The sequence below is a fragment of the Chiloscyllium punctatum genome, chromosome 6 (genome assembly GCF_047496795.1).
Source record: "Chiloscyllium punctatum isolate Juve2018m chromosome 6, sChiPun1.3, whole genome shotgun sequence".
Lineage (NCBI taxonomy): Eukaryota > Metazoa > Chordata > Chondrichthyes > Orectolobiformes > Hemiscylliidae > Chiloscyllium > Chiloscyllium punctatum.
The window spans coordinates 89157803-89182340 of record NC_092744.1 but is presented as its reverse complement, the minus strand read 5'-3'; the positions used below and the strand labels follow the sequence as shown (position 1 = coordinate 89182340).

Sequence of the window (24538 nt, the reverse complement as noted above, 5' to 3'; positions counted from 1 at the left end):
GGGGCCTTGGACGGAGGTGAGGGAGGAGGTATGGGCATGGGTTTTACACCTCTTGCGGCAAGCCACAAAAAGACATGACCCTCTCTCGCTGGTATTGTCACATACGAATGAGGAAGGACAACACTTCGACTGGGATATTGCATCCATCCTAGGACAAGCCAAACAAAGACACGCACGAGAAGCATGACATTCCAACCGGAACTCTATCAACAAACACATCGAGTTAGACCCCCATCTACCACCCCTGAGAAAAGGAACAGGAAGTGCCTTCACCATAGGAAATAACATCACCACAGGAAATGACACCACCAACCCAAAGAAACCCAAACATATAAACAGAAAGTGGGAATTTTCATCATTGCTTCACATGTGGTCCACTGAAGGTGTTATCTGGTAGGGTAACAAAACATCTGGAAATGAACCTTCCAGCTCAGTGAGCAAACCTACATTCACTACCTCTGGGACTCACGCACCAAATAATCCCATCGCTCTGTGGCCGACCAATCTATATTTGAGAAACTGAAGTTGTCTATTATAAACACTCTTCAATGATGGTTTCTTTCTGTAACTTCCCTGCAGATTTGTTCTTCGAGGTTGGTGACCTGTACACGACATCAAGATAGGTAACTGCACCTGTTTTAAATGTTTAGCTCTAACCAAATTGACTCTGTCCTTGAACCCACTGACAGATCCCCTTTCTAAAGCACAGTAACGTCCTCCTTCCCTCACGCCTAGAGCTGACGCTCCAACCCCTATCTCTGGGGACAACAGCAGAGCAAAGCCAACACTGTCCCACACCACCACACCTACCATCTGAGGGTCACTGCGGCTGCGCGGCCTGGAGGCCAGCCGGTCATCACTGCGGCTGCGCGGCCTGGAGGCCAGCCGGTCATCACTGCGGCTGCGCGACCTGGAGGCGGCCGGTCATCACTGCGGCTGCGCGGCCTGGAGGCCAGCCGGTCATCACTGCGGCTGCGCGGCCTGGAGGCCAGCCGGTCATCACTGTTTGTTGGTTGGTTGGTTGGTTGGTTGGTAGGTAGGGGAATGGGTCGCGTCTCTGCTCCTGCAATGCTGTGGCAACGCAGGGGCGCGAGGACTACAACTCCCGTCAGGTCATGCGGGGGGAGGAGGGATAAGCGCAGGCGCAGTGAAGTGTGGGGCCTGGCCGGTGGCGGCGATTTTGAGGTAACGAGAGCAAGGGGGTTGGAGGGAGGTGAAGGATTCGTTACTGTAACTGCTAGGGGTGATTACTGTAACCCCATTGAAAGGGGAGAGAGTATCCTTAGGGAGGGACTGTTACAGCCTGCTCCCTGGGCGGTGAGGTGTATAAGGGCGGCTGGGGTGTGTTCCCCGTGTCGCCCCCCGGGAGGGCGGGCCTCGCCCCCCCCCCCCCCCCCCCCGGGAGTTCGGGCCTCGCCCCCCCCCCCCCCCTCCCCCGGGAGGGCGGGCCTCGCCCCCCTCCCCTCCCCTCCCCCCCCCCCCCCCCCCGGGAGTGCGGGCCTCGCCGTGTTACCTGTGGAGCTGGCTCCTTGTTGGGTAAATTCACTGTTTATCGGTTCGTGTGAACGAGCAGTCTCTCTGTAGGGGCTGTCTGGGCTGCGGTGTATTCCCAGCGTCCGGTTGCTGGCTTCTGTTGTTTGGTTGTTGTGAGCCTCACACCGTGCACCCACCGAGAACGTTAAATCAGAGGAAATGGGTCCATCAGTAGGCCATTCAGCTCATGCACCATTCAGTAAAGATGCTATAACTTGATTTCCTTACTGATTAAAAATCTGCCCGTCTTTGCCTTTTAATCACCCAGCTTCAAAAGCCCCGTGAGTTAAAGAATTCCACAGGTTCACAACCCTCTGTGAGAAGAAGTTGCTCCTCATCTCTGTCATTAGTGCCCTCTGCACATCCAACCCTTCATATCTACCCTGTCAAGCCCCCTAAGAATCTTAGAACATTAAATATTACAGCACAGGAGCGAGCCTTTTGGCCCACAGTATGCCGAACGTGATGCCAAATTACATTAAGCCCTTCTGCCTGCCCTTTGTTTATATCCCTCCATTCCTTGCATATTTATGTGGTTATCTAAAAGTCCTTTAAATGCCTCAAGTTTCCTGAAGAAGGGCTTATGCCCGAAACGTCGATTCTCCTGCTCCTTGGATGCTGCCTGACCTGCTGCGCTTTTCCAGCAACACATTTTTCAGCTCTGATCTCCAGCATCTGCAGTCCTCACTTTCTCCAAGCATATCTGTCTCTACCACTACTCCTGGCAACATGTTCTAGACTCTGACCACTCTCTGTGTGAATAACCATTCCCTCACACCTCTTTTGAACTTGCCCCCCCCCCCTAAATGCATGCCCCCAGTATTAGATACTGGGACACTGTGGAAAAACAATTCTGACCGTCAACCTTATCTATGCATCTCATAATTTACTAGACTTTGATCAAGTCTCCCTTCAGCCTCTGCCACTCTGGAGAAAACAACCCAAGTTTTTCTAGCCTCTCCTTATAAAGCATACCTGGTAATCCAGGCAGAGTCCTGGTAAACCACAATCTGCGTCCTCTCCAAAGCTTCCACAACCTTCCTGTAAAGTGGCAACCAAAATTGAACACAAGACTGTTAGTGTAGTCTAACCAAAATCTTATAAAGCTATAACATGACATCCTGACTCTTGTACTCAATTCCCTGACCAATAAAGGCAAGAATGCCATATGCTGTCTTTACCACCCTATTTACTTGCATGGCCACTTTCAAAGAGCTTGGACTTGAACCCCAAGATCCCTCTGTACATTAATGCTGTTCAGGGTCCTGTCATTAACTGTATATTTTTCCTCAACATTTGATTTCCCAAAGTGCAGCACCTCACACTTACCCGCATTAAACTCCATCTTTCTGTTTCTCTGCCCATATCCGCAACTGATCTATATCTGGCTGTAACCTTTGATAACCTTCTACACTATTCACAACTCTGCCAATCTGTGTGTTGTCGACAAACTCATTAACCCACCCATTTACATTTTCATCTTAGTCATATATCTATACATTAGAGGTCCCGGTACTGATCAATAAGACAAAGGAGCAGAAATTAGACCATTCAGCCCATTGAGTCGGCTCCACCATTCAATCATTGCTGATAAGTTTTTCAACCCAATTCTGCTTTCTACCTTTAACCCTTGATTCCCTTGATACTCAATAACCTATGTATCTCAGTCTTAAATATACTCAATGACCTGGCCTCCACAGCCTCTGTGGCAATGAATTCTTTCGCTTCACCACTCTGGCTGATGAAGTTTCTCTTTTCTCCATTTTAAAAGGTCTTCCCTTTACTCTAAGGCTATGCCCGCGTGTCCTTATCTCTCCTACCAATGGAAACATCTACTCTGTCCAGGCTATTCAGTATTCTGTATGTTTCAATTAAATCCCCCCCCCATCCTTCTAAACTGCATTGAATATAAACCTAGAGTCCTTAAACATTTCTCATATTATAAACTTTTCATTCCTGGGACCATTCTCACGAAGCTCCTCAGAACACGGTCCAGGGCCAGTAAGACCTTCCTGAGAAGTGGGGCTCAAAATTTCGCACAATACTCCAAATATCCCTGTCAACCAACAACAATCACAGACCTCCAGCCTGAAAAACATCCTACCCTCTGCTTTGTATGGGCAAGCCAATTTGGAATCCAAGCAGCCAAGTCACTTGCATCCCATGCATCATAATCTTTTTGGATGAGCCTACCATGAAGGAGCTTTGGATTCCACTTTCTGTAGGAGATGACATGGTGCTTGAGTGGTTTGCACTGCTGCCTCACAGCACCAGGGTCCCAGGATTTAATTTCACCCTAAGGCGACTGTCTGTGTGGAGTTTTCACATTCTCCTCATGTCCACGTCGGTTTCCTCCCACAGTCCAATGTGCAGGTTAGGTGGATTGGCCATGATAAATTGCCCACAGTGTCCAGGCATCTGTAAATTAGGTGGATTAACTACAGGAAAGGCATGGTTATAGGGCTAGGGCTGGGTCTGAGTGGAATGCTCTTCGGAGGGTTGATGTGGACTTGATGGGCTGAATGGCCTGCTTCTGCTTTTCCAAATGAGCATAAATCCTATCCTTAAGATTTCTCTGCAATAGCTTCCCAACCACCAATATGAAACTTACCGATCTATGATTTCCTTAATTATCCCTATTTCCCTTCTTGAACAGAGGAACAACATCAGTTTTACCAGTCCTCTGTGACCTCTCCAGTGGCTAGTGAGGATACAAAGATCTTGGTCAAGGCTCCACAAATCTCCTCTTTTGCCTCTCTCAGTAACCTGGGATCGATCCCAGCAGGTTCTGGGGACTTATCCATCTTAATAGCCTTGAAGACACCTAACACCATTTCTGTCTCTAACCACTTCTTTCTGGATCTCAAAATGCCTGACTACATTAGCATACTGCACACTAACTTCACTATCCTCCATATCCTCCTCCTGGGTGAATACCAACACAAAGTATTTATTTAGGTGGATTGGTCATGCTAAATTGCCCATAGTGTTCAGGGTTGTGTAGGTTAGGTGCATTAGCCATGGGAAATGCAGGATTACAGGGATAGGGTAGGGGTAGGGGGAAAGGTCTGGATGGGATGCTCTTTGGAGGTTTGGTGCGGACTTGTTGAGCAAAATGGCCTTTTTCCCCACAGTGGGGATGCTATGATTTAGGATCTCATCCATGTCCTCTGCCTTCAAGCACAAGTTCCCTCCTTTATCCTTGAGTGGCTTTACCTTCTCTGTTGCTATGCTGTTGTTTTTAATGTAAGTGTGGAATACCTTGGAATTCCCTTTAACCATATTTGCTAAGTTCAATTCATGCCCTTTCTTGTTTGCCTGCTTCACTGTTTGAGTAAGTTCCTGTATATAAGTTTGCAGGAATCTTGAATATTTCAATACAGTTGCCTCTCATTCCTTTATATTCCAAAAAGTACAGGCCCAATCTGCTCCAGCTCTCCTTATAAACCAATCCCTCCATACCCAGTATCAGCCTAGTGAACCTACTTTGGACTGTGTCCAATTCCATTACATTTTTCCTTCAAGCTGTAATCTGGCATGTGTCCTATAAGTTTTAGTCACATCTCATTCTTGTAAACATGAAACATAGGCCCAAGCTTTAATTCATCTTGGAGTGAAAACTAGAAGGTGATGAAAATGGGCAATGCATCTGGCTGCACCTGTGGACAATAAACAGTATGAGTGAAGTCATGCACCATAGGAACAGGCCATTTGGCCTACCATGTCTGTACTGACCAAACTACATTAATCCCATTTATTGCAGTTAGTCTATATCCTTCTATGCCCTGGCATTTTAAGTGCTCATCTAGATGCTTCTTAAATATTATGTTAAATATTATGCAACTAACTGCCTTCACCACCTTCTCGGGTAGCATGTTTCATATTTCTCCAAAAAAGTTTCTCCAGATCTTCTCTAAATTATTTACTCCTCACCTTACACCATGCCATGTCTTAGACATGTCTGCCACAAGAAAAAGATTCTCATGTGTACATCTGTCATAATTTTGTAAAGCTAAATCAGACCACCCCCAACTCTTTTCTGCTCCAAGGAAAACAAATCTAGTTTATCCAGTCTCTTCATAAGTGAGACTTTCCAACACAGGTAACATCCTCTGGACCCTCTCCGGTGCAATCATATCCTTCGATAGCATGGCAATCCAAATTGTACACAGTATTCCATCTGTGGTCTAACCAATGTTAGAACAAAAAAAAGCTTCCTTGTCCTGATATTTTACATCCTGTCTAATGAAGGCAATCCTGTATGCTGCTTTCATCATCCTGTCTACACTCTGCTGACACCTTCAGGAATCTATGTACTTGTACACCAAGGTCCCTTTATTCCTCAGTACTCCTGCAGGATATGCCATTCATTCCTTTATTAGACCTCCCAAAAGGCATCACAACACCTTCCATAAGGCATAATATTTTTAGGTGATGCCAATTCTTCTTTGAATTCCACTGCAGGTGTAGGGCACGTCCTGTAAGGAGACCAAAATTGTACTCTGTATTCTAGGTGTGGTCTTGCCAATGTCCTGTAAACAGGCATCTCATCTTTTATACTCTGTTCCATTATAATAAAAAGCAGTATACAATGCCTTCCTAATTACTTTCTTTGATTGCATGCTAACTTGTTTTGACTTATGTAAAAGGGCACCAAATCCTTCTGTACCTCAGAATTTTGCAGTCTCTCTCAATTTAAATAATATTCTGTCTTTTCATTCTTCCTGCCAAAGTGAACAATCTCACATTGTACTACCGTTTGCAAAATAGTTCAACTGTATCTCACAGGAGACTCTGTGTCCCTCCTTAACAACTTGTTTTGTCAGCAACCTTTGACTAATTGGCAGGTTTGCATCCAATACAATCATCCAACTCATTGAAATAAATCAGCAACAAAAAATGTCCGAGCATCGGTTGCAGCTTGTCAAGTTAAATTTGCCACATTTATCCTGGCATCCTATGCCAATTTGTGTGAATATCATACAGGTTGTGGTGTTCCATTGCCATTGTCCTTCTGGATGGAAGTGATCATGGGTTTGGAAAGTGTTATCCAAGTAACTTTGGTAAATTTCTGCAGTGCATTTTGAAGATGGTGCACAGTGTTGCCTTGAGTGTCAATGATGGAGGGAATAGATGTTTATGGATGTGGTGCCAATCAAGGGGCTATTGTATTGTGGATGCTATCAAGCTTCTTATATCATTGGAATTGTACTCATTCAGGCAAATGGGGAGTATTCTATCACACTCCTGACATGTATATAGTGGGCAGGTTTTTGGTAGTTAGGATACAGTTGCTTGCTGCATAACTCTAGTTCTTGCTGTTGTTGGCATAGTATTTATATAATTAGTCCAGTTCAGGTCCTGGTGAATGGTAACTTCCAGGATGTTAGTAGTGGGGAATTGGTGGTGGATATGTCTTTGAATGTCAAAGGGCAAAGGTTAGATTCTGTATTGTTAGAGCTGGTCATTGTCTGGCACTTGTGTGCGTGGCATTCATGTCACTTGTCACATAAACCTGAATGGTGTTCAGATCTAGCTACATTTTGGACACAGATTGTAGTCGGTTCTGATATAACGTGGTAGTTCCTTTCTCGTGCGATCTTGCGTTATAAGAAAATCACGCAATAGCCATGATCTAAACTAATGGGGCCAGAATCTCACTATGGGTAATACAGGTAAGGAAAGTTTGCATTCTACAAATAATGGTCTAAATTCTTCAATTGCGTTAAAACCATTTCACTTTGAAGAAACACACATTCTAGCAGAATTGACTGTACTTCAGTATTGTAGGTAAAAACAATGACTGCAGATGCTGAAAATCAAATACTGGATTAGTGGTGCTGGAAGAGCACAGCAGTTCAGGCAGCATCCAACGAGCAGCGAAATCAACGTTTCGGGCAAAAGCCCTTCATCAGGAATAAAGGCAGTGAGCCTGAAGCATGGAGAGATAAGCTAGAGGAGGCTGGGGGTGGGGAGAGAGTAGCATAGAGTACAATGGGTGAGTGGGGGAGGAGATGAAGGTGATAGGTCAAGGAGGAGAGGGTGGAGTGGATAGGTGGAAAAGAAGATAGGCAGGTCGGACAAGTCAAGGAGGCAGTAACTGAGCTGGAAGTTTGAAACTAGGATGAGGTGGGGGAAGGGGAAATGAGGAAGCTGTTGAAGTCCACATTGATGCCCTGGGGTTGAAGTGTTCCGAGGCGGAAGATGAGGTGTTCTTCCTCCAGGCGTCTGGTGGTGAGGGAGCGGCGGTGAAGGAGGCCCAGGACCTCCATGTCCTCGGCAGAGTGGGAGGGGGAGTTGAAATGTTGGGCCACGGGTGTTGAGGAGTTGAGTGAATAGTGCTAAACATTGTATTTCTGATTGTAAGATGGGTGGAAGTTCATTGATGCAGCAGCTGAAGATGGTTGGGTGAAGAATATTACCCTGAGGAATTCCTGCAGAGATGTTCTGGAGTTCAAATGATTAAATGCCAGCAGCCACAATCCTTATGCTAAGTGTGACATCAACCAGGGGAGAGTTTTTTCCCCTTATCTACATTGACTGCCATTTTATTGGGGGTTTACTGATGCTACACTTCACCAATGCTGCTTATGTCACACTATCCTAAAATTCAGATGGCTGAATAGATTTTAATATGATGGAAAAATATGTTCACTCCAGCAATTCTTTAAGTAATGTATTTGTGGTCTCGAAAGAAAAATAAACAAATGTGGAATGCTGGAAATCTGAAACAGAAACAGAAATTGCTAAAGAAACTAATCAGATCTGGCAGTATCTGCTGAGTTTCTTCGGCAGTTTCTGTCTCAGTGATCTTATTTCTCCTGGTATGGCCATCCACAACAGCAAGGTCAGGGCCAAATGCAGTGAATCCAAATGTCTGCAGAAGTAGAACAGTTAAGGGAAGATTGTGCGTCTCAATGGTTACAAAGACAGTTTGAGTCTCAACATGTCAGCAAAGCCTGACCACCAACCTGTCAAGATTTGTGGGGACAATGATGGTGCCATGAGCCCTTTAATGTTATGTTAGAGTCATGTGCACATTCCTAATAAGGTCGCAATGGAGTGATTAGCTGTACCCCAGGATCAGGAGGAATGAAGAGGTGGTTATCTGCATCCCAGGATTAGGGAGAGTGAGGGGGTGACTAGCTGTACCCTGGGATCAGGGGAGTGAGGGGGTGATTAGCTGTACCCTGGGATCCAGGGGAGTGAGGGGGTGATTAGCTGTACCCTGGGATCCAGGGGAGCGAGGGGGTGATTAGCTGTACCCTGGGATCAGGGGAGTGAGGGGGTGATTAGCTGTACCCTGGGATCCAGGGGAGCGAGGGGGTGATTAGCTGTACCCTGGGATCCAGGGGAGCGAGGGGGTGATTAGTTGTACCCTGGGATCCAGGGGAGTGAGGGGGTGATTAGCTGTACCCTGGGATCCAGGGGAGCGAGGGGGTGATTAGCTGTACCCTGGGATCCAGGGGAGCGAGGGGGTGATTAGCTGTACCCTGGGATCCAGGGGAGCGAGGGGGTGATTAGCTGTACCCTGGGATCCAGGGGAGCGAGGGGGTGATTAGCTGTACCCTGGGATCCAGGGGAGCGAGGGGGTGATTAGCTGTACCCTGGGATCCAGGGGAGCGAGGGGGTGATTAGCTGTACCCTGGGATCCAGGGGAGCGAGGGGGTGATTAGCTGTACCCTGGGATCCAGGGGAGCGAGGGGGTGATTAGCTGTACCCTGGGATCCAGGGGAGCGAGGGGGTGATTAGCTGTACCCTGGGATCAGGGGAAATGTGGGGGTGATTAGCTGTACCCTGGGATCAGGGGAAATGTGGGGGTAGGGAAATTAGGTGCAGAGTCAACAAGTGTGGTGCTGGAAAAGCGCAGCCAGCCAGGCAGTATCCGAGGAGCAGGAAACTCAACATTTCGAGCATAAGCTCTTCTGCAGTGCTCACTTTCTCCCCAGTTATTAACTGTACCCTGCGATCAGGGGGAGTGAGGAGGTGATTAACTGTACTCGAGGATTTGGGAAATTACACGGTATTTGGCTGTACCCTAGATTTGGAGGAATGACACAATGATAAGCTGTACCCCATGATCTGAGAATGAAGGGGTGATTATGCTGCCTCTGGGAGTGGGTGGGTGCCTCCTGGGCCAGAATGAGGGGCTGATTAAGCTGCAGGGAGGGATCGACGGGGATTAACCTGCAGCTTGGGATCAGGGGATGTGAGGGATTGATTGAACTGCCTTTTGAAATTGGGGCAGTGAGGGGCTGGGTAAACTGCACCCAATGATTGGAGAATTGTGCCATGTTGAGAATTGGGAGCAAACTGCTGGCTGCGAAGGCTAGAATAAGGGGTAGCAGGCTGAGCTAGGTTCATTCTTTTTGCTTCCCCTGGCACTCCTCCAACCTCAGTCTCTGAAGAATTCTGTAGATTGTGACTCCTCCTATTACATGGAATTCCGCACCAATCTGGAGATCTCTAGTTTTTTAAATTACAAAATACCGTTTGAATTTCCTTCTGACTTCAGTACAGTATACTGAAGGCATGAGGTAGTGTGATGTCGATGAAATTCAAACAAAGCTGATTGTGACCATTAAGCTGAATGTATAACTTCACTTTTCGAACCATTTAACTCAAATGATTTTTTTCATTATTTTTGTGACTTTCCTTTGCTTCCTTTCTTTCTTTTTACTCTGTGCTTGCATTCTATGTGCAATACTGCTTTACCCTTTGTTTCGTTCTTTATCTCATCGAGTACACAGTGGGATGGTTGAATGAATAACCTCGTCAGTAGGTATTGAGGTAAAGAAAATACAGAAATTTACGCACACCAGTTGTGATGCAAAACATCTGCATCTTTCTGAGTCTACATTTAACTTAATTGATGTCCTTGATGTGTTTTCTTGTGTGCATTTTAAAGTGCGGTTAATATTCAGCCCCGTATAACACGATGTATTGATTATGCTGAAGTGATGAAAGTATGGCATTTCATAATTGTCCAGTTGTTTAGTGGCATGGTGAGAGGCAATAGTCATTGGAAAATGCCAGTCGTATACACATGTGCTGGATCTGACGTTGAGGCGTTTGAATGGATGTGGAAAAATGTTATGTCTTTTTTTTGTGTATTGATAAAAGAACCTTGTCATACTAACTCCAGGTACAGCAGACAGCATGGTGGCTCAGTGGTTAATACTGCTGCCTCACTGCACGAGGGACCCAGGTTTGATTCCAGCCTCGGATGACTGTGTGCAGTTTGCTCATTCGCTCTGTGTCTGCGTGCGTTTCTCCCCACGGTCCAAAGATGTGCAGGTTAGATGAATTGGCCATGCTAAATTACCCATTGTGTTCAGGGATGTGTAGGTTAGGTGCATTAGTCAAGGGAAATGTAGGGTAATAGGGTAGGGGAATGCGAATGGGTGGGATACTCTTTGATGTGTGGGTGTGGATTTGTTGGGCCAAATGGCCTGTTTCCACAGTGTCGGGATTCTAGATTGAGTAGCAGTTAAAGATTAAATGAAGAATCAAGCCTGACTATGATGGTCCCAACACCCTTTGTGCAAGATGTTACCCAAGTTGAAAAGAATAAAAAAGTAGTAAGTGAATCAGAACATGGTGATTAGTTTTTAAAAGTTTCCTATTGTAGAGTCAGTGTCATTGACAAAGCCAGCATTTGGTGCTCATCTCTAATTGCCCTTGAGAAAGTGGTGGCGAACCACCTTCCTGAATCTGTGTCGTCCTTGTAAGTGTTTTTTCACCCACAGTAATGTTATGGAGGAGGTTCCAGGATTTGACACAGTGACAGTGAAGAAACAGAAATATATTTCCTAGTCAAGATGGACTGTAATATGGAGGAAAAGTGTGCTGGTGGTAATGCTCCCATGTATCTATGTTTAAAAGACACTTATCTAAATCTACGAATAAGAAATGTTTGGAGGGATATGGGGCTAATGCAGGCAGATGGGACGAGTTTAATCTAGGATTGTGTTTAGCATTGGCTGAAGAGTGTGTTTCCATGCTCTATGACTCTATGAATCTCTACCTGCTGTCCTTGTCCTTCTAGATGCTAGAGGTTACAACTTCAACTACAGAGGAACTGCGATTATCCGAATGAGACGGGTGGGCACTATTTCATTTGGATAATTGGTTATTCGGTTAATCGATTCAATGCCTTTCCTCTGGGGTTCAGAGTTTTTCTGTGAAGTGTGCTCTCGGTTCAGACTAGGCAGCAGCACACCGCGCGTGAGCCCCCGCCCCTTCCACAACACCGTCCAACACTGACCCTGCCTGACCCATCTGCCACTCCCACACTCCCAACCCCATCCAACACTGCCCCTCACCAGCCCCCAACCTCATCTAACACTGCCCCCAATCCCGTGTCCCACCCCATCAAACACTGCCCCCCCCTGCCCACCCCCCAACCCCATCCCTGTTGAAGACTGTCCCACCCCTACCCCCTGTGCACCCCCTCCTGTCCATCCCTGTTCCCCTCTGTGGGGCAGCTGGACTGGACACCCAACAACAAGACTGCTGCTGCCTTTTGAGGGGTGAGTCTCCAAATGCGCGCGCATGCACGCGCACACACACACACACACACACACACACCCTTTTACTGCAACATTTTGACTGGTTCCACCTTTGCCCTGTACAGGACAATGTTAGAGAGATTATTAGGGTACATGCCTGTGTAGAATCCAGGGAAAGTATTTAGGGAGAGGGAGGAGAGGTGGGAGGTCAGCCATTTAGAGACCGTGCCTGCGCTCCCATCAGTTCAGGGCTGTTCTTGGCAGCATTGAGTGCACTTTTAATCACTGTAAACAAAAGACGCAATCAGTGTTGGAACCATGTCTTTGATGTAATGTTTCTGTTGGGATCTCGACATCTCCTTTGGATAATCCGATTTTTGGGTAATTGATATTCGAGGTTCCATTGTATTTGTAATTTATCTGTATTTGGATGAAGCGACTGAAGGCATGGTTTCTAAATTTGCTGAAGGTGCAAAGAGAGAGATAGGAAAATAAGTTGTAAAAAGGCGACAAAGGGTTAAGCGCGGTTAAATGGTTAAAAACTTGGTAGATTGAGTATAATGTGGAAAAATGTAAACTGTTCACTTTAGCGGGAAAATAGAAAAACAGCACATTATTTAAATAAGTAGAAATTGCAGAATTTGTTTTAGGATTAGAATCCCTACAAGCGTGGAAGCAGGGCAGTACAGAGGAACACAGGTATTTTACTGCATGAATCACAAAAGGTTAATATGTAGGATGTAATGAGGAAGGCATTAGTACCACTCAGGAAGATTTAAACCTGTGTGGCAGGGGGCCAGGAATCAGCAGTAGATCAGCAAGTAAAATGACTGAGGAGGAGGTAGAGGCTAAGGTCAGTAAGACTAAGAAAGAACAAACCTTTAGGAGCATTAACATACTGATGGATCTGGGCATGCAGGTCCACAGTTCCCTAAAAATGGCAACACAGATGGTCAAGGTGATTAAGAAAGCACATGGCACATTTGCCTTCATTAGCTGGGGCATGGAGTACATGGGTTGGCAAACCACGTTGCAGCTATATAAAACCCTTGGTAGCCGCATTTGGAGTATTGTGAGGAACATTGATTTTCAGCAGCAGGAAGAGTGGGAGTGTCAACCAGCGGGCTGATGGGAAGGTGAGTCACTGATTTAAACACTTACCTTGAGCGTTGGGGCCCTCCATTTTTGTTTCAGCATCAGGAACTGCAGGAGTGTCAACCAGAGGGCTATCGGGAAGATGAATCACTGATTTAAACACTTACCTTGTGAATAGGCAGAGCAGACACTAGACTGCTGAGTAAGTGAAGTGATCTACTCGGATGGTTGCGTGACCTGAAACACTACTTAGGTAGTGTTTCCCAAACATCCTCCTCCTCTAACCAAAACAAAAGGTTCTGTGCGCTGGATTGGTAAGGTAATTTTGTTTTTATTCTTTATTTTTCAACAGTCTCTTTGGGAATTTCGAACAGTGGGAATGGCAGTTAGGGCAGTTGAATGTTCCTCCCGCAGAATGTGGGAGGTAAGGGTCACCATTGGTGTCCCTGCTGACTTCATCTGTAAGAAGTGCACCCAACTCCAGCTCCTTGAAAACCACATTAGAGAACAGGAGCTGGAGCTGGATGAACTTTGGATCATTCGGGAGGCAGAGGGGGTTACTGAGAGGAGTTACAGGGAGGTAGTCACACCTCAGGTGCAAGAAAGAAGCAGGGGACAGAAAGGGAACCGGTAGGCAGTGCAGGGAACCCCTGTTGCAGTTCCCCACAATAACAAGTATACTGTTTCGGATACTATTGGGGGAGACTACTTACCAGGGGTAAGCCATGGGGTGCAGGTCTCTGTCCTTGTTACTCAGAAGGGAAGGGGGAGAGGAGCAGAGCGTTAGTCATTGGGGACTCCATGGTTAGGGGGACAGATAGGAGGTTCTGTGGTAACGGGAGAGACTCATGCTTGGTGTGTTGCCACCCAGGTGCCAGGGATTGTGATGTCTCTGATTGTGTTTCCAGGATCCTTGAGGGAGAGGTGGAGCGGCCCCAAGTCATGGTCCACATAGGCACCAATGACACAGGGATGGGGATGTAAGGCAGGAATTCAGGGGGCTGGGGTGGAAGCTTGGAGCTTAAACAAACAGAGTTGTGATCTCTGGTTTGTTGCCCATGCCATGTGTTAATGAGGCGAAAAATAGGGAGAGAGGATTTGAACACGTAGCTACATGGATGGTGCAGGAGGGAGGGATTCGGATACCTGTATAATTGGGGCTCATTCTGGGGTAGGTGGAACCTCTACAAACAGGGTGGTCTATACCTAAACCAGAGGGGTACCAATGTGCAAGGGTTGGGGGGGGTGGGAGGGATATTGCTAATGTTCTTCGAGTGGGTTTAACTTATTCAGCCAGGGGATAGGAACCTAAATTGTAGTTCCTGTATACAGGAGAGCATTGAGGTCAGAAATGAGGTTTCAAGGTTGCAAGAGTTCACTGGCAAGCAGGAAGTTAGTCTGAAGTGTGTCTACTTCAACACCAGGGGCATCTGGAATAGGGTGGGTGAACTTCAGGTATGGGTTGGTACGTGGGACTTCAATATTGTGACCATTTCGGAGTCATGGATAGAGCAGGGACAGGAGTGGTTATTGCAGGTTCTGGGATTTAGATGTTTCAGTAGGAGCAGGTGGCATAAAGAATGGTTTAAGGACTTGTCTACTAAGGTAGTATGGGCTGAGGTTAGAAATAGGAAAGGAGAGGTCACACTGTTGGGAGTTTTCTACCGGTCTCCGAATAGTTCCAAAAGTGTAGAGGAAGGATAGCAAAGTTGATTCTGGATAGGAGCGAGAGTAACAGGGTAATTGTTATGGGGTCTTTAACTTTACAAACATTGACTGGAAATATTATAGGTTGAGTACTTCAGATAGGTCAGTTTTTGTCCAGTGTGTGCAGGAGGGTTTCCTGACACAGTATATAGACAGGCCAACAAGGGGCGAGGCCACATTGGATTTGGTACTGGGTAATGAACCCAGCCAGATATTAGGTTTGGAGGTAGATGAGCACTTTGATAGTGACCACAATTCGGTTATGTTTACTTTAGCGATGGAAAGGGATAGGTATATTTCCCCCAGCAAGAGTTATTGCTGGGGGAAAGGCAATTATGATGCGATCATGCACGATGTAGCATACATAGGAGGGGGAGGAAACTGCAAGGGATGGGCACAATTGAAATATGGAGCTTATTCATGGAACAGCTACTCCGTGTCCTTGATAAGTACATACCTGTCAGGGCAAGAGAAGGTGGTTGAGTGAGGGAGCCGTGGTTTACTAAAATAAGTTGAATCTCTTGTCAAGAGGAAGGAGAGAGCATATGTTAAGGTGACACGTGAAGGCTCAGGACGCTTGAGAGTTACAAGTTAAACGGAAAGATCTTAAAAAAAAGTTTAAGAAGAGCCAGGAGGGGACGTTGGCAGATAAGATCAAGGAAAACCCCAAAGCTTTCGATAGGTATGTCATCAGGAATAAAATAATGACTAGAAAAAGATTAGGACCAATCAAGGATAGGAGTGGGAAATTGTGCATGGAGTCAGAGGAGATAGGGGAAGTGCTAAATTAATATTTTTCATCAGTATTCACACTGGAAAAAGACAATGTTGTCAAGGAAAATACTGAGATACAGGCTACTAGACTAGATGGGATTGAGATTCACAAGAAGGAAGTGTTAGCAGTCCTGGTAAGTGTAAAAATAGATAATTCCCCTACGCTGGATGGGATTTATCCTAGGGAGAGATGGCAGAGCCTTTGGCTTTGATCTTGTGTCGTCTTTGTCTATAGGAATAGTGCCAGAAGACTGGAGAATAGCAAATGTCCCCTTGTTCAAGAAGGGGCATAGCGACAACCCTGGTAATTATAGACCTGTGAACCTTACTTTGGTTGTGGGTAAAGTGTTGGAAAAAGTTATGAGAGATAGGGTTTATAATCATCTAGAGAGGAATAAGTTGATTAGGGATAGTCAACATAATTTTGTGAAGGGTATGTCGTGCCTCACAAACCTTATTGAGATGGTGACCAAACAGGTGGATGAGGGTAAAGCGATTGATGTGGTGTATATGGGTTTCATTAAGGCATTTGATAAGGTTCCCCATAGTAGGCTATTGCACGAAAGATGGAGGCATGAAATTGAGGGTAATTTCCGGTTTGGATCAGAAATTGGTGAGCTGAAAGAAGACAGAAGGTGGTGGCTGACGGGAAATATTCATCCTGGAGTTCAGTTACTAGTGGGGTACCTCAGGGATCTGTTTTGGGTCCACTGCTATTTGTCATTTTTTAAAATAACCTAGGTCAGGGCGGAGAAGGATGAGGTTAGTAAATTTGCACATGACACTAAGGTCGGTGGAGTTGTGGATAATGCTGAGGAATGTTGCAGATTACAGAGGGACGTGGATAAGCTGCAGAGCTGAACTGAGAGGTGGAAAATGGAGTTTAATGCGGAAAAGTGTGAGGTGATTCACTCTGGAACGATTAACAGGAATGCAGATGGTAAGATTGTTGGTCATCTCGGTGAGTAGAGAGATCTCGGTGTCCATGTACATAGATTTCTGAAAGTTGATAGGGTTGTTAAGAAGGCATGTGATGTGTTAGCTTTTGTTAGTGGAGGGATTGAGTTTCAGAGCCATGAGGTCGTGCTGCATCTGTAAAACTCTGGTGCAGCTGCGCTTGGAGTATTGCTTATAGTTCTGGTCACCGCAATATAGGAAGGATATGAAAGCTTTGGAGAGGGTTCAGAGAAGATGTACTAGGATGTTGCCTGAGGCTGAGGGATTTGAGGCTGTTTTTGTTTGAAAGAAGAAGGTTGAGAGGTGACTTAATTGAGACATACAAGATAAACAGAGGGTTAGATAGGGTGGACAGGGAGAGCCTTTTCCTCAGATGGTGATGGCTTGTACGAGGGGAAATAGTTTTAAATTGAGGGGTGATAGATAGAAGAAAGGTGTCCGTGGTAGTCGCTTTACTCAGAGAGTAGTAGAGGCGTGGAATGCAATTCCTGCAACAGTAGTAGACTCATCAACTTTAAGGACGTTTAAATGGTCATTGGATAAACATATGGGTGAAAATGGAACAATGGAGGATAGATAGGCTTCAGATTGGTTCCATGGGTCAGCGGAACATTATGGACTGAAGGACCTGTACTGTGCTTTAATTTTCTGTGTTCTGTGTGTGCAGTTTTGGTTGCCACATTATCCGAAGGACATGGAAGCTTTGGAGAGAGTGCAGAGAGTATTCACCAGGATGTTGCCTGGTCTCGAGGGCATTGGCTATGAGGAAAAATTAAAAAGACTAGGATTATTTTCACTGGAAAGACAGCAGCTAAGAGGAGACACAATTATGAGAGGCGTAGAAAGGGTGGTTAGTCAGAGGCTTTTTCTCCCCCAGGGTTGAGGTTTCAATTACAAGGGAGCACAGGTTCAAAGTGAGAGGGGAAAGTTTAAGGGAGATGTTTGAGGGAGGTTTTTCATGCAGAGAGTAGTAGGAGCCTAGAATGCACTGTGAGAAGATGTGGTGGAAACAGGAACATTGGCAGCATTTCAGAGACATCTGGATGGCTGCATGAATAGGGAGGGAACAGAGGAATACGGACCGAATAAGGGCAGAAGCTTTGTTTTTTGTTAGTTTGTTAGGACATGATGATCGGCACAAGCTTGAAGGGCTGAAAGGCCTGTCCTGTGCTGCACTTCCTTTTTGTTCTTTTGTTCAAACAAAGCAGAACGGTTGGCTGTGGTATATTTGTTTTAATGTGAAGAATATGACAGGTAAAACAGGTGAACTTGGATTCATACATTTGGCTAGAATGTTGTAACTACTATAGAGACTTGATAGAGAGAGGGATAGGACTGGCACATTAATGTTCTGGGATTTTAATGTTTCAGGAAAGATACAGAGTAAAAGAGGTGGTTAGTTGTGTTATTGATAAGGGAGGATAGCAGAGCTGTACTGAGGGATGAAACCTTGGAGGGCTTATCCAAGGAGGCAGTATGGGTTAAGCTCAGGAATAGAAAGGCTGCAATCACTTTGGGATTGTACTACAGGGTTCCCAACAGCCAGCAGGTGATGGCAGAACAGATAAACCAACAGATTATGGGAAAATGCAAAATGTTGTGCATGATTTTAGTTTCTCCAATATTGAGTGGGACTCACTTCGTGTGAGAGCTTTAATGGGGGAAAACCTGTTTTTTTGAAGTGTATGTAAAGAGTCCAACTAGTGAAGGGCTCATACTAGATCTAGTATTGGAGAATGAGCCCAACCAGGCTATCAAACCTTCAGTGGGGGGAATGTTTCGGGAATAGTAATCTTAATTCTATAAGTTTTAAGTTAGTTATGGATAAAGATAGATGTAGTCATTGGATGAAAGCAGTAAATTGAGGGAAGGATAAGTATCCAAAGGATTCTTCCACAGCTGACAGAAATTTACCTGTACCTCCATCAATGCCATCTACTGTATCCGTTGCACCTGATCTGTCTCCCCGATGTACAGGAGACCATGATGCCTCCTTGCGGATTGTTTCAGAGAACATCTCTGGGACACCCACACCCACCAACCCCACTGCCCTGTGGCTGAACAGTTCACCTCCCTCTCCTACTCCGTCAAGGACATTCAGGTCCTGGACCACCTCCATTGCCAAACCCTTACCACCCGAAGCCTGGAGGAAGAATGCCTTATATTTCGTCTTGGGACCCTGCAACCATATGTGATCAATGTGGATTTCAACAGTTTCCTCATTTCCTCTTCCACCATATTATCCCAGTCCCAAGCCTCCACCTTGGCACCGCCCTCCTGACCTGTCCATTACCTTTCCCATCTATCCGCTCCACCCTCCTCTCTGGCCTAGCATCTTCTCACTCACCTTCATCTACTATTACATTCTCAGTTCCCTTCCCCCAGCCTCACTCCCCTCCCATTTATCTCTCAGCCTCCCGGCCCACAAGCCTCATTCCTGATGAAGGGCTAATGCCTGACGTGTTGATTCTCCTGCTCCTTGTATGGTGCCTGACTGGCTGTGCTTTTCCAGCACCATACTCTTGACTCTGATCTCCAGCATCTGCAGTCCTCACTTTCTACTGGAAGGATAAGTACCACAACATTAGGCAGGAACTGGGGAACGCAGATTGGGAGCAGCTGTTTGAGGTTAACTCCACATCTGGCATCTCGATGACTTTTGAAGTAAGTTGATTAGAATTCAGGACCAAGTAGGAGAAAATGAGATCTGCAGATGATGGAGAGTCAAGAGTTGATAAAACACGGCGCTAGAAGAAGCACAACAGGTCAGGCAGCATCTGAGGATCAAGAGAGTTGATGATTCAGGCAGGACTCTTCTTCAGAACTGAGATGGGGAAGAGGCTGAGAGATAAATGGAGGGAGGGTGAGTGGGTTTCCCCCAGCCCATCTTCGATCTGCCCTCTTGACCTGATCTACCTACCCATCTATCTGCTCCGCTCCACACTTTGCACTGACCTGTCACCATCACCTCTTACCTTTGCCCACCTACCTTGCCCCAGCCCCATCTCCCCTCCCCCCACCCTTATTTATCTCTGTGTTCTTCCCCCTCCCCAGTTCTGAAGAAGAGTCCTGTCAGAAAAGTCGACGCTCTTGCTCCTTGGATGTTGTCTGACCTGCTATGCTTTTTCCAGCACCACGCTTTAGCAACCTAAAGTTCAGGATGAACATGTTCCTGTGAAAATAAAGCAGGAGGATGGCAAGATGCAGGGGAAGAGATGTTGAAAAGGAAAAAGGCATATAGTTGAGAAAATTGAAGACAGTTCTTGAAGAATACAAGGATAACAGAAAGGAACTGACAAACAGAATTAAAAGGGTTAAAAGGGGTCATGGAATGTCTTTGGCAAACACGATTTATACATATATAAGGAGGGTAGCTAAGGAAAGGTAGGTCCGCTGGAGGACAAAGGAGGGAATGTGTGCATGGAGCCAGGGGAATATTTTGCATCAGTATTCGCAAAGGAAAAGGACATGGTGAATGGTGTCTCAGGATGGGTATGTTGATATTCTAGGGCATGTCATTATGAAAAAGGAGGATGTGTTGAATGTTTTGAAAAGAATGAAGATTGAGAAGTCCCCAGGACCTGATGGGATCTATCCCAGAATGCTGAGTGAGGCTTGTAAGGAAATTGTTGGGTCTTGTACAACCTCTTTGTATCCTCTTTAGGCAAAGAAGAGGTGCCAGAGACTGGAGGATAGCCAATATTGTTCCTTTGTTTAAGAGGGACAACAAGAATAATCCAGGAAATTACCGGCTGGTGAGCCTTACACCAGCGGTAGGGAAATTATTGGAGAAGGTTCTTAAGATTTATACATATTTGGAAAAATACACCCTTAATGTTCATCCCCATGGCTTTGTCTTGGGTAGATTGTGTCTCACAAAGTTGAGTTTTTTGAGGAAATGAGACTGAGGTTGAGGTGGTGGGTGTTATCTGTTTCGACTTTAGCAAAGCCTTTGGTGAGGATCCGCTGAGAAGGCTGATGCAGAAGATGAAGTAACATGAGATCTGGGGTGAGCTGGTAAGATAGATTCAGAACTGGCTCAGTCATAGAAGAGAAAACCAAGATTGGTGATCTGCGACCAGTGATGTTCCTTAGGGATCGGTGCTGGGACTCCTGTTGTTTGAAATATATGTAAATTGAGAACAGAGATTTGATCAATAAGTTTGCAGTTGACAGAAAGATTGGAGCTCACAGATAGTGAGGAGGATTACCAGACGATACAACAGTGAATGGATAGGTTAGAGACTGGTCAGCATTATGGCAGATGGAGTTTAGTTTGGACAGTTGCGAGATGATGCATGAGAGAAGTATACAGCAAATGACAGAACCCTTACTGGCATCAGCATGCCGAGGAATCTAGGCGTACAGATCCACAGTTAACATGAGTGAATAAAGTGGTCATAAAGGTATATGCATGCTTACCTTCACCAAGGCATTGAGTATAAAAATTGGCATAACATGCTGCAGCTGTGTAGAATTTTACTGAAGCCACATTCAGAATATTGTGTACAATTCTGGTCACTACACTAACTGAAGGATGTGGAGGGTTTGGAGTGGGTACAGAAAACTTTCACCAGGATGTTGCCTGGTTGGGAGGGCATGAGGAGGAATTGGACAAAGCTGATTTTTTTTCACTTGAACATCAAGGATTTGGGGAGGGCTTTTGCCCGCAACGTCAATTTCGCTGCTCCTTGGATGCTCTTCCAGCACCACTAATCCAGTATTTGGTTTTCAGCATCTGCAGTTATTGTTTTTACCCCATCAAGGATTGGGGGCCAACCTGATAGCAGTTTACACAATTTTGAGAGGATGTGTTGAATGGATAGTCTAAGAGTCCATTTCTTAGTGTTGACAAGCAAATTACTAGGGGACAGAGGTTTAGTGTAAAAGGGGTAAGTTTAACGGGGATGTGAGAAGTAAGTTTCTTACACAGATGGTGGTAAGTGCCTGGAATGTGCTGTCAGAGGAGGTGGTGGAGGTAGATACAATTGCAATATTTAGGAGGCATCTTGGCAGATATGTGAATAGGCAGGGAATAGAGAGATTTGGATCATGTAGAGGTGAAAGAGGTTTAGAAGATCATGTGCCAATGCAATCTTAGGCCTAAAGACCTATTCCTGTGTTGTACTGTTCTCTTTGTTCTCTTTGCATTTGGATCATTGTTGTTTGTTTTAAGGAAGCCAGAATGTACATATAAAGATTTTTTACTGCAGTTGCATAAGGAATCAGTGAGACCAGATCTAGAGCACCCTACAATTTTGGCCTCTTTATTTAGAAAGAACATAAGTGTATTAGAAGCTGTTCAGAGAACGTTCACACAACCTATAGCTTGGATATCTTGAGGATGTCAATTAAGTGGCTGCTTGCAGAGAGAGTCCCATAGAAATTAACACCTACGGTTGTGAGGTAGCACTTAAGAATGGCACTTTAAAGGTGGAAGACTGGATACTGCAAAGAGAACCAAGGTCAGATGACTGTCCCCTGCTCAACAGCACAGCACCAGATTACATTCCAAATTGCAGGCACATTTTGTGTTTTCTCCTTTGAAGAAGGAGTTTTTTTTAAAAAAAAGTTTCAGTCCTGCTGGAGTGGCCTAGTAGGATTAAATGTTCTTGTGGTTACCAGCCTAAATTCAACTATTAGCATGCTATGAAGGGTCACAGTTGAAGAATTAGCCCCAGTTACCCATGTGCTGCAAGTAATGGAAGACAAACCAGACAAAGGAAACAGGACAACAAAGGGCTCTCTCTCCCTGAATACTGGAATTCAATCACAATCAAAAGAATAGAACCTCAACCACTCTGCAAGAATAAAGACCATGAAACCAATTTTTAAAAATTCATTCTTGGGATGTGGGCATTTATTGCCCATTCCTAGTTGCCATTGAGAAGGTGGTGATGAGCTGCCTTCTTGAGCTGTTGCAGACCACACTTGCTGTGGGTTGCCCTGCAATGCTATTAGGGAAGGAATTTAAGGATTTTCACCCAGTGACCATAAAGGAACGAACACCTCATCTTCACCTCCGGGACCCTCCAACTGCACGGCATCAATGTGGACTTCACCAGTTTCCTCATTTCCCCTCTCCCCCCCCACCTTATCCCAGTTCCAACCTTCCAACTCGGCACCACCCTCATGACCTGTCCCACCTGTCCATCTTCCTTCCCACCTATCCACTCCACCCTCCTCTCCGACCTATCACCTTTCCCCCACCTCCATCTGCCTATCACACTCTCAGCTACCTACCCACCCCCTCGGCTCACAACCTCAATCCGCTGTGCTTTTCCAATACCCCACACTCAAGTCTAATCTCCAGCATCTGCAGTCCTCACTTTTGCCTGATAGATTTCCAAATTAAGATGGCGATTGGCTTGGTGGGGAACTTGAAGTTGGTACTGGTATTCTATGTATTTGCTGCCCTTGTCCTTCTGGGTGGAAATGGATGTGGGTTTGGGAGGTGTTATCTGAAGATCTTTGGTAAATTTCTGCCGAGTATCTTGTAGATCGTGCACACTGCTGCTACTGAACAATGGTGATGGAGGGAGTAGGTGCTTATGAATGTGTGCCAATCAAATGTGCTGCTTTGTTCTGGATGGTGCCAAATTTCTTGAGTGTTGTTGGGGCAGCACTCATCGAGGCAAGTGGGGAGTGTTCCATCACACTCCTGGCTTGTGGACAGGCTTTGGGGAGCCAGGAGGTGAGTTACTCGCTGCAGTATTCCCAATCTCTGACCTGCTGTTGTAGCCACTGTTAATGTGGTGAGTCCAGTTGACTTTCAGGATGTTGATGGTTGATCCAAATTAACTTCAACTACTGATGTCAACTTCTACTTAAATTTTTACTAATGTTTCGGCTGCTGTGCAGACCTCTGAGATTGGTGTACGACAGCAATCATCTGAACTGGCTGTTAATGTTATTTGGTGTGTGCAAACCCCGCTAGTGGCTGTGCAACTGCACAGCTTAAAGGGATCATTGACCTCTCTTGCAACGGCTGCAAATGTTCAACTATCCCATCAACAAGATACTGATTCGTGTATCTGCTTTCCCTAAACTTTTATCTTTTGAACTCACTTCTTCTTTCTTATTGATGTGTATAGTAATTCATAAATTATTTTTGTTAATGTAAGAAAACCTGGTTAATTTGGCTCTTTTTTTAAAGCATAAGTCCATTTGAGTTTGGAAGGGCTATATCAACAGGAATTGGATCCTTTGGTGGCCTCTGGCAGCTTCAGCCACATCCCGTAGCTGCTCCAGAAGCCCAGGAGCTGTAGAGGGAACAAGAGATTAGATTAGATTAGATTAGATTACTTACAGTGTGGAAGCAGGCCCTTCGGCGCAACAAGTCCGCACCGATGAACTTTGTTCGAACTTTGTCTCAATTTGTTAAATATAATTTCTATAATTAAAATGGTGCCGCGTTGTGGCAACTTATACGCAACTCACTGTATTTTCATAAATTACGAGTGACTATAAGTTAACCTTGTTGCAATTGGTTGCCATGATATGTGCAAATAAAGAAGGGCAGCCCATTGATTTCTCCTCACCCAGGAGCTAAATCATTTGGGATAACCGGCTTGAAGATGCAAAATTGGGGAACCTCACCCAAGGTCTGGTCATAACAAGTGAAATACTGGTGGATGGTGTCTGATTAATATCTGAATAATTAATATGTGGGGAGACTGATTATAGTTCAAGATTTTCTTTAGAAAGAATGATTTAGGACCATGTTAATTAGTGAAGAGAAGTAAAGCTAATGTTGAAAATTGAATAAAAACCAAAAGAACTGTGGATGCTGTAAATCAGCACCAAAAATGTTTGGTTTCTAGTGAAAGTACAAGTTGTGAATAATGGTGATTCAGTAATGAAAATGTTAAAGCTGTATTCACTTCAGTTTAAAAAGAATACTCAGGTAGTGTACTTCTTGAGGTGGTTGGTTTGGCAGGTACAGAATAATTTAGTCAGAA

The 24538-nt window shown here is 45.3% G+C and overlaps 1 protein-coding gene across 7 annotated transcripts in view; it reads left to right on the top strand.

Annotated features, from left to right (window-relative positions):
• Positions 1-1078: 1078 nt before the first annotated feature.
• cep63 (centrosomal protein 63) overlaps positions 1079-24538 on the top strand; it is a 117425-nt gene continuing 93965 nt past the window's right edge. For 5 of the 7 annotated variants that reach the window (XM_072573224.1, XM_072573223.1, XM_072573221.1 and 2 more), the window contains exon 1: positions 1079-1185. The gene's annotated coding sequence lies outside the window, so the exon portion shown is untranslated. Of the gene's footprint in view, positions 1186-1518; positions 1537-24538 lie in introns of those variants that run through there. The other 2 variants (XM_072573226.1, XM_072573227.1) reach the window with 2 other exon arrangements.